The following is a 15,279-nucleotide window of genomic DNA, read 5'->3' as shown; positions in this document are numbered from 1 at the left end:
TCTGCTATAAATTTGCCAAAGTAGGTCCATCCAATGTACTGCAGGCCTGCTTCAATTTCTCCTGATGTTGTGAGGGTCCCAGTGAAGAATTCTGACTGCTCATCTTCACTCTTGCTAAGTGACTTACCATCTATTCTTCCTCATACACAATTCATGGATGACATTTTTTATTCTTCTTTGAAGTGCATTGCAAATTGCTCACATCCACCATCAACTTCACCATTGTTCTCTGGATGATACTTATTTGTAAGGCATCAGAGGAAGTCAAGTTAAATATTTTTTTTCTAAACAGCAACAATAGTCATGATCATGTATAAGGGTTATCTAAATATATATCCAGGAAGCTTAAAGGTGGCATGACTAAACATGACCCAAGGTCTGGCCCACCTCTACAGAGAAGAGTCAAGGACTATGGCAGCACTTACCAGCATGATAGCTGCGGGAAGAGGTAGTCAGGATCCAGGATCACTGCAGTAACAACTTCTCTTTCCAAGACGAGTGAGTGTCAGACTAGAATTATATCTATCTGCCAGCCTCTCAATATATCTAAACTAGGAGTACCAGTTTGGGTTGTCTTAAGTCTGATCTTTTAAAAGTGAAGTATTGTGGAAATGACTAACATGAACTAATGCAGAGTGAAATAAGCAGAACCAGCAGATATCAGAGTACAGAGTATCAGTAATATTGTGAAGTGATCAGCTGTGAAAAACTTAGTAATAACTCTGCAATACGATGATCCAGGACAATTCTGAAGGACTTATGACAAAGAATGCTATCCATCTCCACAGAAAGAATGGTTGGAGTCAGAATGCGCATCAACGCATATTGTTTTTCACTTTAGTTTATTTGGGCTTTTTATTGGGGGGGGTTCCTCTTACAAAAATGAATAATATAGAAATATGTTTTGCAGAATAATATATGTATAACACAAACCAAATTGCTTGCCATCTGCAGGAAGGGAGAGAGACAGAAGGGAGGATATAACTTCAGAAAATTTATGTGAAATTATTACATGTAATTGGTAAAATAAAACATCTTTACCAAAAAAAAAGAGTGAAAGGTAGACCTAAACTTTCAGTTAACAGCTTAGCATCTTCCTACCAAACACTTGTTACATTAAACACAATTTATACATTTATTCAAATATTGTATGATTGAAAATCTGATGGAAAATAGAAATCAGAGCATTTCTACAGTCACTAAATTCTAATAGAATATACCAAAGAATACATAAGAATAGATGAGATCTTCATATGGGATCTGCTCTAACTAGGAAAGAGAGAGAAAATGATCTTGTCCAAGAGCAATCAGCAATCTGCTCTCAGGAGTTTCTAGAATTGCAAACCCTGAAGATCAAGGAACAGTGACAGGACCAACTTCTACATACATCTGCAGCATCAAGAGCTCTAGTCTACAATTCAAAAGACTCTCTCTGACTTTCTCTCTGTCTCTCTCTCCATCTCTCTCTGACTCTGTTTCTTTTTGTCACCTTACTGGAGATTCTTTTTCCCCATGTATTTCTCCAAAGTCTCTGTAACAAGTTGTTCACACAGGTATTAAATGCCATGCTCAGTATTCTCTTAATCAATCAAAAGTCTTGCTTCCCTCCAAAAAAAAACAAAAAAAACAGCACATGGCAAAGGATTTTGTCCCCACAAAATTGCTCCAGACAGATGAAAATAGAATTAAATTCCTTTCCTGAACTAAAATTTTTGCAGTGCCTTGCAAAAATTAGGCAGGCTAAGTTTCAAAAACTGCATAGTATAAAATAAAAAACTATATAGGATAAAAACAAACCATCTGTTCTTTAAGACAAGTTTTTTTTCCTTGTATCCCAGGTAACCAACCTTCAATATTACTGGAAAAAAAAGTTAACAAATACTCACTGAGAATACATATAACATAAATGACAATTTGCAAAGCATCACCTGACTGTACTTCAGTGACAACACACTAAAACTGCAGGTAATAGATAAATCACTGGGCCTGGTGTCAGGAAAGCCTGAATTCAAATCCAGCCTCAGACACTTACTGGCTTTGAGGCGTATTACTTAACTTCTGTCTTCTTTAGTTTCTTCAACTATAAAAATGAGAATAATAGAACTTACCTCCCAAAATTGTTGTGAAGGCCAAATGAGATAATATTTTAAAACACTTAGCACAGAGTCTAGCATATAGTAGATGCTAAAGAAATACTTGTACTAAATGTTTTATAAATTCATCTCATTTGATCCTTAAAATAAACCTGAGAAGTAACTGCTATTAATTTCACCCTCTTACAGATGAGAAAATAGAGAGAGAGTTTAGTTACTTACCCAGGATCACACCACTAGTAAAACTCTGAGGCTGGATTTCAATTCAGATCTTGACTCTAGACTCAGGACTCTATCCACTATGCCCCCTAGCTTCCATAATAGGTCATTGGGTTAAACATCTTAATAGAGCCTCCTATATTCATTGGGGGTGTTTTGCAAACCTGTAAGCTGGCCAGTCTCTCAAAAACTTTGTATGAGTTAACTTTTCATCAAGCCATTCTCTTTGTCCCTCAAATTCTTAATCAAAATGCCATTCTTATTCTTTTTCATATCTAATTTTTGCCAAGGCTTCTCAATTATGAAATCTCTTGAATGCACCCCCTTCTCTCCTTTTACATTGTCACCACCCTTTAAAATAAAAAATCTTTTGTTGGGTATTCAAAATCTTTCATAATCTAACACACACATACATACTTTTCTAATCTTCTTGCACTGTATATCCCACCACAAGTTGTGCTATAGTAACAGTAGCCTCTTTGCTCTTCCTCTGAAAAGATACAAACATTCTCATTAGCTAGCCATCATACGTAAAATGTTCACTACCCTCCCCTCCACCTCATGACTTCCTTGGCTTCCTTCAAGTCTCAGTTAAAATATCACCTTCTATGGGAAGTATTTCCCAATTTTTATTATTGTGTTCTCCTTCTATTGATTATTTCCAATTTGTACTATATATACTTTATACATAGTTGTTTGCATTTATCTTCCCTATGATATAATGAACATCTCCTTTGTTATAAGAAAAACAAGCTATAACTATGGAGGATTGATTTCAAAGGGGTTTAAAAGAAAAAAAGGATAATATCCTATAATGGGGCTCTTTCCCAGGAAAAAAGAAGAGCAGGTGAACAGAAGCAGGTTTCATCAAAACCTAGAGCAATGGTGCTGAGAACATTCTTTCTCCTTCATCACCCTCTTCTTCATAAAGATGAGGCAGGAAACAAAGAAAAGGTAAACTATGAGAATATGATGGAGAAGAGTATAATTAATTATCATAACTATGAAATGAAAGGGATGAATTCACCTATTAAATGGAAGAGGAGAGCAGCTAGAAAACAGAATCCAATGGTATAATGTTTACAAGTAAAACACTTAAAACAAAGATTCTCAAAGAGTAAAATAAAGGGCTAGAGCAAAATCTATTCTCTTTCAATTGAGGGTTAAGAGGCAGTAGTAGCAATCCTAATCTCAGAAAATAATGCATGAAAAAATAGACTTAATTAAAAGAAGTTAACAAGAACAATGTATTTTGCTGAAAGATATGACTGAAAAAGGTCAAATGACAATGGAATCATATCTATACTAAATACATACGCACCAAATGACATAGCATCTAAATAAAGGACCAGTTAAATGAGCTACATGGAGAAATAGATAAAAATTATAATAGTGGAGAAGCTCAATTTGTTCCTTTTAGACACAGATAAAATCTAACCAAAAAATAAATAAGAAGAAAATTAAGGACCTGAATTGAATTTAGCAAAGTAAGATATGATGGATCATTGATGATTGTTGAATAGGAATACAAAATATTACACTTATTTCTCATATGAAAAATGAGAAGGAAAAAAAGTTTGTTAATCTCACATGGCATTGAGCAGCTGTTGCTATTAAGAGGCAAGCTCTACAGTTACTACGCTGTTTCAATGCATTAGTTCAAAATTTGTTCCCTTGTCAAAAGTTTTAATTCAGGTAAAGTTGTCCATATAGTATGGTGTTGTCTCCACTTATGCATCCCTCAGAGACAGGGCACTACTACTAAAAGTCTGGTCAAACATGATTTTAGTGTGATGTAAGAAAGAAAATGTCCTGCCATTGCCCCAAAATGAAACTCAAAATGAAGAAAGAAGAAGAACTAATTAATGAATTGGGTATGCAATTCTTAAAAATCTAGAAAGCCAAAAAATTTTAAATTCCCTACTAACCACCAAAATAGAAACTTTTAAAATCAAAAGAGAGATTAACAAACTTGAAAGAAAATAATAATAATCAATAAATAAAATTAATTGCTTAAAAAATAGACTAGTAAACCATAGACTAATTTTATTTTTTAAAGAGGGAAACCAAATTACTAATATCAAAAATTAAAAAGTTGAATTCACAACAAATAAAGTTAAAATAAAGGAAATCATTAGAAACATCTTACCCAGTTATATACTAATAAAACTGATACTATAAATGAAATTAATGTTAACAAAAATATAAAATGTCTCTATTAACAATACCAGAAATAGAAAAATAAATTGAATAAGCCATAAATGAGTAACCAAATGGGGGGAAATGAGGGATAAGAGCATGTTAGAATAAAATAGAGGAGTTTGACCAAATTCATTCTATAATATTAATATGGTTTTCATATCTAAACAAGATAGATTCAAAACAGAGAAAAAACTACATAGCAATAATGTATTTCGATAAATAAAATATAATAAATAAATAAAATATTAGTGAAGAAACTATAGCAACAAATGACAAACACCATATACTATGGTCAGGTTGGAGTTATATCAGGAATACAAGTTTAGTTAAAAATTAGAGCTATAACTGACCATATTAATAACAAGAACAACAAAAATCATGATATACCAATATGCACACACAAAAAACTTTTGATATAATAGTCATTCTTGTTCAAAATAGTGGGACATAGGAATAAACAAATTTTTCCTTATTATCATAACTAATAACTATCTAAAACCTAGAGTCAAGGTTTTTTTTCTAAGATCAAGAGTAAAGTAAGAATGTCACTGTTATTATTTGATATAGTGCTAGAAATGCTAACTTTAATAAGACAAGGGGAAAACTGATGTAATAAGCATAGGCAAATCAGAAACAAAAGTATCAATTTTTGTAGATAATATTATCATATCCGCACTCTAGAGAACCAACTAAAAAACTAATTGAAACAATAACTCAGCAGTCACAGGATATAAAGTAAACCCATGTAAATCATCCATATTTCTGGATATTACAAACAAAACTTTGAAGGAAGAAATTTAAAAAGACGTTCTGTACAAAATAACTACAGAATATACAAAGTACTTGAGAATCTACTGAATAAAACAAACATGGTTGTGAGTGGGCAGCTGTGTGGCTCAGTGGATTGAGAGTCAAGCCTAGAGATAGGAGGTCCTAGATTAAAATCTGACCTAAGGCACTTCCTACTGTGTAATGCTGGGCAAGTCACTTAACCTCCATTGCCTAGCCCTTACTGCTCTTCTGCCTTGGAACCAATATACAATATTGATTCTAAGACAGAAGGTAAGGATTTTTTTAAAAACGCGTGGGAACTATAGGAATAAAACTATCAAACACTCTTTATACAAATAAAGGCAAATCTAAATAACTGAAGAAATATTAATTGCTCATGAACAGGCTAAGACAATATAATAAAAGCAACAATTCTAACTAAATCAATTTCCTTATTCATTGTTATACCAATTGAATTGTATTTTCTTTACTATTGCCATACCAAAGGATTATTTTATATAAGCTAGAAAAAAAAATAATATATATATCTAGAGAACAAAACATAAAGAATCTTGAGGGAAATAATGGGAAGTGGGAGGAGATAAAAGAAATCTAGCAGTATCAAACTATACTACAAAATCATAATCATCAAAGATATTGAATATTAATTAAAAAATAAGGTCTATCAGTGGAACAAACTGGATATACATCACAATGAACCAAAGTTAATTAACCTAGTGTTTGATAAACTCCAAGATTCCAATTGTTGAAATAAAAACTATTAATAAAAAATATTGAGAAAAATAAAAAGTTTTTCAACAACTCATGCTAAATACCAAAATAAGATCCAAGTGGCCTAGACATAAAAGGAAACAATATAAATAAGTTAGATTAGCAAGGAAGTAAATAACTTTCAGATCAATGAATAGGAAATTAATTCAATGCCAAATAAAAGATAGAAAGGATCAAAAGATAAAATGCTTAATTTGGATTACATAAAATTAAAAAGCCTTTGCACAGACAAAAACCTATCCATCTTGAAAAAAAACCTGAAAAAATCTTATCAGCAACTTTCTCTGATAAAGATCTCAGATCTAAGACATATAGGGAATTGATTCAAAATTTTATGAATAAGATACTTTCCCAATTATTAAAAGTGAAAGTATATAGGCAGTTTTCAGAAGAAGAAATCCAAGTTATTAATATAAAAAGTTCCAGATTACTAATAACTAAGGAAATTCAATTTTTAAATGAGGGTTTTTGAAGTCGGTCCCCTCTAGCTGTGTCCAGCAAGACGGTGAACTTCTCCAGGCCTCTAGGGTCCACATCTGTAAAATGGGGCTATTCCAATGCCTCTGAGTTATGAGCCCTCTGGGGAAGGCGGTCGCTCACTCCCAGCCTCCCTGCAGCAGTCCTGAGCCTCCATCTAGTACCCTCCACCCCCTCCCTTCCTGCCAGTCCACTCCATGAATGTGGTCTCCAGACGAGGAGGGAGGAAGAAGAGGAGAAGGAGCAGGAGCAGGAGCAGGAGCAGAAGAAGCAGCAGCACAAGCAGCACCAGCACCAACACCAGCAGAGGCGATTAAGATGCTGTCATCCATAGGGATGTTAATGTCAGCCACGCAGATATACACTATTTTGACTACCCAACTGTTTGAATTCTTTAACCTGCTACCTGTGGAGGCAGCTATTTTTGCGTATAATTTTCAAAAGGTATCACAGACATTTAATGACCTTCCAGCAAGATTTGGTTACAGACTTTCCAGCTGAAGGTTTAAAGGGATTTCTGATAAACTCAAAACCAGAGAATGCCTGTGAACCCATAGCACCTCCACCACTGAAAAACAACTCCTCCAGTGCCTTCATTGTGTTAATTAGAAGACTTGATTGTAATTTTGACATTAAGGTTTTACATGCACAGAAAGCTAGATATAAAGCAGCCATAGTACACAATGTTGATTCTGATGACCTAATTAACATGGGATCCAATGACATTAGCATTTTAAAGAAGATTGGCTGACCCTCCTTCTGTCTTTATTGGTGAGGCATCAGCTAATTCACTTAAAGATGAATTCACATATGAAAAAGGAGGCCATATTGTTTTGGTTCCAGACTAGAACACTACCTAATACCATTCCTCATCATAGTTGGCATATGTCTCATCTTGATTGTCATCTTCATGATCACAAAATTTGTGCAAGACAGACAGAACCAGAAGGAATGGACTATGTAAAGATCAATTTAAGAAACTCCCTATACATAAATTCAAGAAAGGAGATGAATATGACGTATGTGCCATTTGCCTAGATGAATATGAAGATGGAGACAAACTCAGAATTCTTCCTCGTTCTCATGCGTATCACTGCAAGTGTGTGGATCCTTGGCTAGCTAAAACCAAGAAAACTTGTCCAGTATGTAAACAGAAAGTTGTTCCTTCTCAAGGAGATTCAGACTCTGACACGGATAGTAGTCAAGAAGAGAATGAAGTCTCAGAACATACCCCTTTATTACCATTAGCTTCTGTTAGTGCCCAGTCGCTTGGGGCTTTATCAGAATATGACAGAATCTTCAGACTATGAGGAGGAGGATGACAATGAAGATATTGATGGTAGTGATGCAGAAAATGAAATGAATGAAGAGAGTGTGATTGTCCAATTGCAGCCTAATGGTGAAAGGGATTACAACATAGCAAATACAGTTTGAACTTAAAATTCTATTCATCTTCATACCTTATATGAAAACATTTGTTGATCAGCTTATCCCTTTATGTGTATTTTAGTATATACTTTCATTGTCCATTCCCCCTTCAGTTATTTCTATAAGAGAGGCCTTTTTCTGTATTCTATGGTTTAATCAGATTACCTTTTTTTTTTAATATCAGGTATTCATCCACAAGAACCACACTTCTTGTTACTAAAGCATAACATTATCAAGGTGCTGGACCTTAAGCATCATTCTCTTTTTAGAATGGAATATAGCCAAAAAGAAAAGTCAGTATAAGTATGGTTTCTAGTGAAGGCTACATATATTTATTACCATGATGAATTCTGCTGCCACACCATGCTTGGCCTAGCCCAATTTCCCAGAATTTTTGGTGTCAACTTGTGGGTTCCCCTAAGCTGCCAGCATTATTGACAGGTTAGCCTATTCAGTATAATTCTCATGGATACTACAAAATGAAAAAGAAATACTCAGTAACAGAATTTTCTTTCCTGTTTGCAAATGGTATTTTATGCTAGAAAGATAGCAGTTTGTGGTAGAGTGCTAGCTAAACTAATATAGCCCTATTTTATATTGACTTAATTTTCAGGACTAAAGGGGTGTTTGTGTGACCAAAGCAAAAAGATAAGCAGCACTGCATAGAAATACTAATTAAAATTTTAGCAAATGTTTGGTTGATCTTCTGATCATATACCTCTTAATAAAGAGCATCTTATGCTAATCTCCTAAACTATGTACAAAGAGAAATTTTTTTCAAGTATTTGATTTGAAAATGAGTGCTTATAAATATTTAACAGAACTCATGACGTACTTTAACAATGTATTATGAAAAGCTAAATTATAAATATATATGCCATTGTAACTATGTAGAAAGAAGTTAGACTCATGTATAATGAAAATAAGATAATTTTATGGCCTTGTATGAGGGAAGTTTTAAAGTTAATAAACATGTTTTCCACTTTAAAATAAAATAAAATGAAATGAGGATTTTTTAAATTACTGATTTAAAATGTAACTCAAAATCTGACAATATTAATTTTTCATTTCTATCTTTTCTTACTTGAAATTATTTACCTTTCTAACCCAGGTCACCTGGCTACATACAAGGCCAAGACCAAGACCAATGTACCAGACCACCTGCCATCTGACCACCAGCTCCTGCCCCTCACTAGCAAGCTAACTAGCTCCACCCAAGAAGATATTGCAATTCTCTCTAACACATGACATACCTTCTTTCCTGTGCACTGTGGCACTGAGCCAGAAGCAAGAAGAGGGATTTCTTCCATATCTCCCCTCTGTCCCATCACTCATCAATATCTCCTCCTTCAAGGGTCTCCCCATTAAGCTATCTTACACTATCAAGAGCTTGGTGGTAGTTATCTGTTATCTAAAGTCCCTTCCCCAGTTTATTCTCACTCTTTTCCCTCAAGTTAAGTACTAAGTATACAATCTCTTAAAAACTTTAATAACCTTGTTCATGTCCCTTCAGTCACTCTTGCTTCTGTGAAACTTAGTCTCAACTCCCATTATCTGCATCTTCTCTTCACCTCAGATATATACAAGTTATGGTCATAATCTAAATCTCAACATCACCCATATTCTACTTTCACAATCTAGAACTCTGCAATTCATCTATCTTGATTCTTTTCCTTTCATATTTCCTGTGTCTCACCCCTCCTACATCTATCATCTATCTTTAACACAGGTTCAAGACATTTCAATCCTCAGGGTTCTAGCCTGTGAGAACCCAGACATGGTTAACCCTTACCAAAACTCAAGGAGGAGCCCCAGGGCACAGCAAATCACAGTGTTCCTGACGTGATCAAGTCCAGAGTGAGACCAAAAGCCCTTTCTAAGCCTGAGGCTAGAATTTAAGCACTAAGCACTGAGACTTCAGGTGGTAATTAAATCAGCATTGGAAGGTGACTCTTAGAACTCCTAGGTAACAATCCATCATACCACCTTGGAAGGACTGAAACTTGTTAAAATCTAGAAATAAGCCTAAGGGTAGCATCAAGGAAGAATTGAAATTTAAGAGAGTTCCCTATCCTCCATGAAAATAAAGTCTACCTTTAAAATAAAATTTAATGTCAAGAAAAAGGCTGGGGAAATGAGCAAGCATTTAAAAAAAAAACCCTAACCATAGAAATTTTTAAGGCAACAAAAAGCAAGGTACAGACACAGGACAGTGAAAACAAAAGCAAACACACACAAAGTTCCAAAGAAAATTATGAATTAGACTCAGATTCTGGAAGAGCTCAAAAAATTATTTCCAAAATCAATTGAACTGTCTGTTCCTAGGCAACTCACAACCCCCATTGCCTAGCCCTTACCATTCTTCTGCCTTGGAACCAATATACAGTATTGATATGGTTGTTCTTGGGGGTTTTTAATCAGTTGAGAGAGGCAGGGGAAAAATGGGGAAGGGAAATGAAAGCAATGCAAGAAAAAATGAAACAAATGAAAAAAGAGAATTAAAAAGCTTGTGGAAGAAAATCATTCCTTAAAAATTAGAATTGGGCAACTAGGCACTAATTACTGCATGAGACAAAAAGAAACAATAAAACAAAATCAAAAGAATAGGGGGGAAAGAGAAAATGTATCTCACTGAAAAAAACAACTGACCTGGAAAATAGATCCAGAAGAGGCAATTTAAGAATTATTAGAATACCTGATGGCCATCTTAAAAAATAAAAATAAAACCTGGACATCATAATACCAAAAAAAGAAAATTATCAAAGAAAACTGTCCCAATATTCTTAAACAAGGAGTAAAATAGACATTGAAAGAATCCACTGGTTTCCAGAAAGAAATTCCCAAAAGACAACCCCCAGGAATATTATCACTAAATTCAAGAGTTCCTAAGTCAAGGAGAAAACACCACAAGCAGCCAGAAAGAAACAATTCAAATGCCATGGAGAACTTAGTAGCCTCCACATTAAAAGATTAGAAGTTATGGAATATAATATTCCAGAAAGCAAAAGATCTAGGTTTATACGAAAAATCGCCTATCCAACAAAGCTGAGTATATTCTCTCATGAGGAAAAAAAAGGTCATTCAATAAAATAGAAGATTTCTAAGCATTCCTGATGAAAAGACCAGACCTAAACAGAAACTCTGATGATCAAACACAAGATTCAAGAGAAGTCTAAAAATATAAATAAGAAATATAAAATTTAAGGGACTCAATAAGGTCAAACCGTATGCAGTCCTACCCAGAAAGAGGATGTTTATAATTCTTTAAAAAATTTATCATCAGTAGAGTAGTTCGAAGGAGAATAGAGTATGTGGAAGTAGGCTGATTAGGATGACATGATATGCAAAAAAAAAAATCAAGGGGTGAAAAAAGGAAGGGAAAGATGGAATGGGGTAAATTATCTCACCAAAAGAGGCATGTAAAATGATTACAGTGGAAGGGAGGATGAAGGTGGTGATGAGCAATACTTAAACTTTATTCTTATCACAGCTGGCACAGAGTATGGCACAACCATACTCACTGGAGTAGAGAATCCTATCTTACCCTATAGAGAAGTAGGAGGGGAATAATACAAGGTGTTGGGGGTAATAGGAGGGAGGGAGAAATTGTAAGGGTGAAAAAAAGCAAAACACAGGTAAGGAGGGACAGAGTGAAAGGAAAAAGAATAGGATCAAAAGGGGAAAATAACATGGAAGGCAATACACAGTTAATAATCATAACTGTGAATTTGAATGGGATGGACTTGCCCATAAAATGGGAATGGACAGCAAAGTGAATTAAAAAAAACAGAATCCTACTATATGTTGCTTACAAGAAATACATTTGAGGCAAATATACACAGAGTAAAGGTAAAAGGCTGGAGCAGAATTTATTATGCATCATCTTAAGTAAAAAAAAGCAGAAGTAGCAATCATGATCTCAGAAAAAACTAAAGCAAAAATAGATGTGATTAAAAGAGATAAAGAAAGAAATCATATCTTGCTAAAGGTACTATAAATAATGAAGTAATATCAATACTAAACTTATATGCACCAAATAGTATAATCTCTAATTTTTTAAAGAAGAAATTAAATTAACTTCAGGAGGAAATAGACAGTAAAACTATGCTGGAGGGGCACCTCAACTTCCACCTTTCAGATATAGACAAAGCAATCCAAAAAATAAACAAGAAAGAAATAAAGGAAGCAAATGAAATTTTAGAAAAGTTAGAGCTAATAGTTCTCTGGAGAGAATTGAATGGGGATAGAAAGGAATATATCTTCTTTTCAGTAGTACAGGGCTCCTAAAGAAAAATTGACCATGTTAAAAACTTCACGTGGGCTGCTGGGTAGCTCAGTGGATTGAGAACCAGGCCTAGAGACGGGAGGTCCTAGGTTCAAATCTGGCCTCAGATACTTCTTAGCTGTGTGACCCTGGGCAAGTCACTTGAACCCCATTGCCTAGCCCATACCACTCTTCTGCCTTGGAGCCAATACACAGTATTGACTCCAAGATGGAAGGTAAGGGTTAAAAAAAAAACACTTCACAACTAAATGCAGAAATCAGAAATAATAAATGTATCCTTTTCATATCATAACACAATAAAAATTATGATCAATATAACTCCATGGAAGCATAAATCAAAAATTAATTGGAAATTAAACAATTGAATGCTAGAAAAGGGGTAGTTCAAAGAACAAATTATAGAAATAATCAGTAATTTTACTAATGAGGATGCTAAGGAGGAGCAACATGTCAAAATTTATGGGATAAGGCCAAAGCAGTACTTAGGAGAAAATTTATTTCTCTAAATTCTTAAATCAATTTAAAAAATAAAAAAAGCAGATCAAAGAATTGGACCTACAACTAAAAAACCTAGAAAAATAACAAATTTGAAATCCTTTTTTAAAGACTAAATTGGAAATACTAAAAATTTAAGTAGAACTTAAAATTGAAAGTAAGAGAACCATTGAACTAGTAAATAAGACTAGGAGTTGGTTTTGTGGGGGGACAAATAAAATAGAGTGTTGGTTAATTTGATTTTAAAGAGGAAAGAAGAAAATCAAATAATCAGCTTCAGAAATGAAGAGGAAAATAAAGTAATCATTATGAGCTATTTTGTCCAATTATATGCCAATCGATTTGATATTCTAAGTAAAATCAATGAATATTTACAAAATAAAAACTTCCCAGATTAACAAAAGAGGAAATAGAATGCTTAAATAATCCCATATCAGAAGAAGAAATTCAACGAATCAACAGTGAACTCGCTAAGAAAAAAATCCCCAGATCACAAGTGAATTCTATCAAATATCTAAAGAATAATTTATTCCAATACTACATAAATTATTTGGGAAAATAAGCAGAGGAGGCATACTACCAAATTGTTTTTTATGACACAATTATGGTACTGTTACCTAAGAGCAAAAACAGAGAAAGAAAATTATAAACCAATTTCACTAATGAATATAGAGGCAAAAATATTAAATAAAATACTAGCAAGGACACTGCAGCAATATATCACAAGAATCATTCACTATGACCAGGTGTGATTTATACCAAGAATGCAAGGCCAGTTTAATATTAGGAAAATTATCAACATAATTGACCATATCAGTAACCAAACTAATAGAAATCACGTGATTATCTCAATAGATGTGGGAAAAGTCTTTGACAAAATACAATACCCATACCTATTAAACACACTAGAAAGCATAGGAATAAGGAATAATTCCTTAAAATCATAAGTAATATTTCTCTAAAACTATTAGCAAGTATCATCTGCAATGGGAATAAGTTTGAAGCCTTCTCAATAAGTTCAATAATGAAGCAAGGATGCCCATTATCATCTTTAATTAATATTGTATTAGAAATAATAGCTTTAGCAATAAGAAAAAGAAGGAATGAAAGTAGGCAATAAGGAAATTAAACTGTCACTCTTTACAGATGATATGATGGTATTCTTAAAGAATCCTAGAGAATTGGACTTCCAGGTAAACATGGCAGCAGTCTAGACACAAGACTCTTCCTCTCCTCAGCACCCACCTATATAGACTACCTCAAAAGACCAAAAAAAAAATTCATAAGAAAGAAGAGAATCTACAGTGGGGTGCAGCATTGAAGGTACTTGGGATTTGGACATTTCTACACTATAAAGGGGTGAAAAAGCTCCCACCCAAACGTGAGCCGATCTACCCTCCCCCACCCCACCTACAGAGCTAGAGTCAGAGCCAGCACACCAGAATCAGTGAGTGAGTAAGGGGCACCTCTAGAGTGAGGAAGGGGCACCTCTAGGTCCTTGAGAGCTAAGACCACCAAAGACCTACCCCTGAGACCAGCTACACCTGAAATCCCAGTAAGCTGAAGAGTGCAGACTGTGGGCACTCATGGGAAAATAGCACAGAGAAGGGCAGTAAACAGCAGAAGCTGTGGACATTTGAGAGCTTACCTCAGGCAAAATCCTTGCTCCTTAACTCCATACACAGAGAGCCTGACCAATTCATTCAGATTTCTGACTAAAAAGGAAAGGAAAAATCTCCACAGTGATGGCACATTGTGCCCATGAGCTACAACCTCCCTCCACCAAAAACAGAGGAAATAGAGGAGCAAATTCAAATAAAGCCAAAAGCTTCCAAAAAATGGAAATTGTCCACAAACACTTGAAGAATTTAAATCGGAGCTTATCAAAAAGATGGAAGCCTTCTGGCAAGAAAAGTGGGAAATAGTTCAAAGAGAAAATAACAGTTTAAAGGACAAGAAATCCCAACTGGAGAAACAGCTGGAAATCACAAAAAGCAGGATAGACCAAACCGAAAAGGAAAACCAGTCTTTAAAGATTAGGCAATTGGAAGACAACAATGTTGCAAAACAGCAAGAATTAATAAAGCAAAGTCAAAAGACTGACAAAATAGAAGGAAACATAAAATATCTCACTGAGAAGATGACAGATCAGGAAAACAGATCACTAAGAGACAATTTGAGAATCATTAGTCTACCCGAAAAGCCAGAAATAAACAGAAATCTTGACATCATACTACAAGAAATCATCCAAGAAAACTGCCTTGATGTTCCTGAACAAGGGGGAAAAATAGACATTGAAAGAGTTCATAAAACACCCTCTACCCTAAACCCTCAAGAGACAACTCCCAGGAATGTAATTGCCAAATTCCAGAGCTTTCAAGCTACGGATAAAATTCTACAAGAAGCCAAAAAGAGGCAATTCAGATACCAAGGAGTACCAATCAGGATCACACAAGACCTGGCAGCTTCCGCCCTAAAGGACTGCAAGGCCTGGAACATGACATTCAGAAAGGCAAG

The 15,279-nt window shown here is 34.6% G+C and overlaps 1 pseudogene; it reads left to right on the top strand.

The window, feature by feature from the left end:
• The first annotated feature begins 6,783 nt into the window (after nucleotides 1-6,783).
• On the top strand, nucleotides 6,784-8,463 carry LOC100024545 (E3 ubiquitin-protein ligase RNF13-like; annotated as a pseudogene).
• The last annotated feature ends 6,816 nt before the right edge of the window (nucleotides 8,464-15,279 follow it).

This window comes from Monodelphis domestica, chromosome 1, assembly GCF_027887165.1.
Source record: "Monodelphis domestica isolate mMonDom1 chromosome 1, mMonDom1.pri, whole genome shotgun sequence".
Lineage (NCBI taxonomy): Eukaryota > Metazoa > Chordata > Mammalia > Didelphimorphia > Didelphidae > Monodelphis > Monodelphis domestica.
The sequence above is the reverse complement of the archived record's forward strand: the minus strand, read 5'-3'. Positions and strand labels throughout refer to the sequence as shown.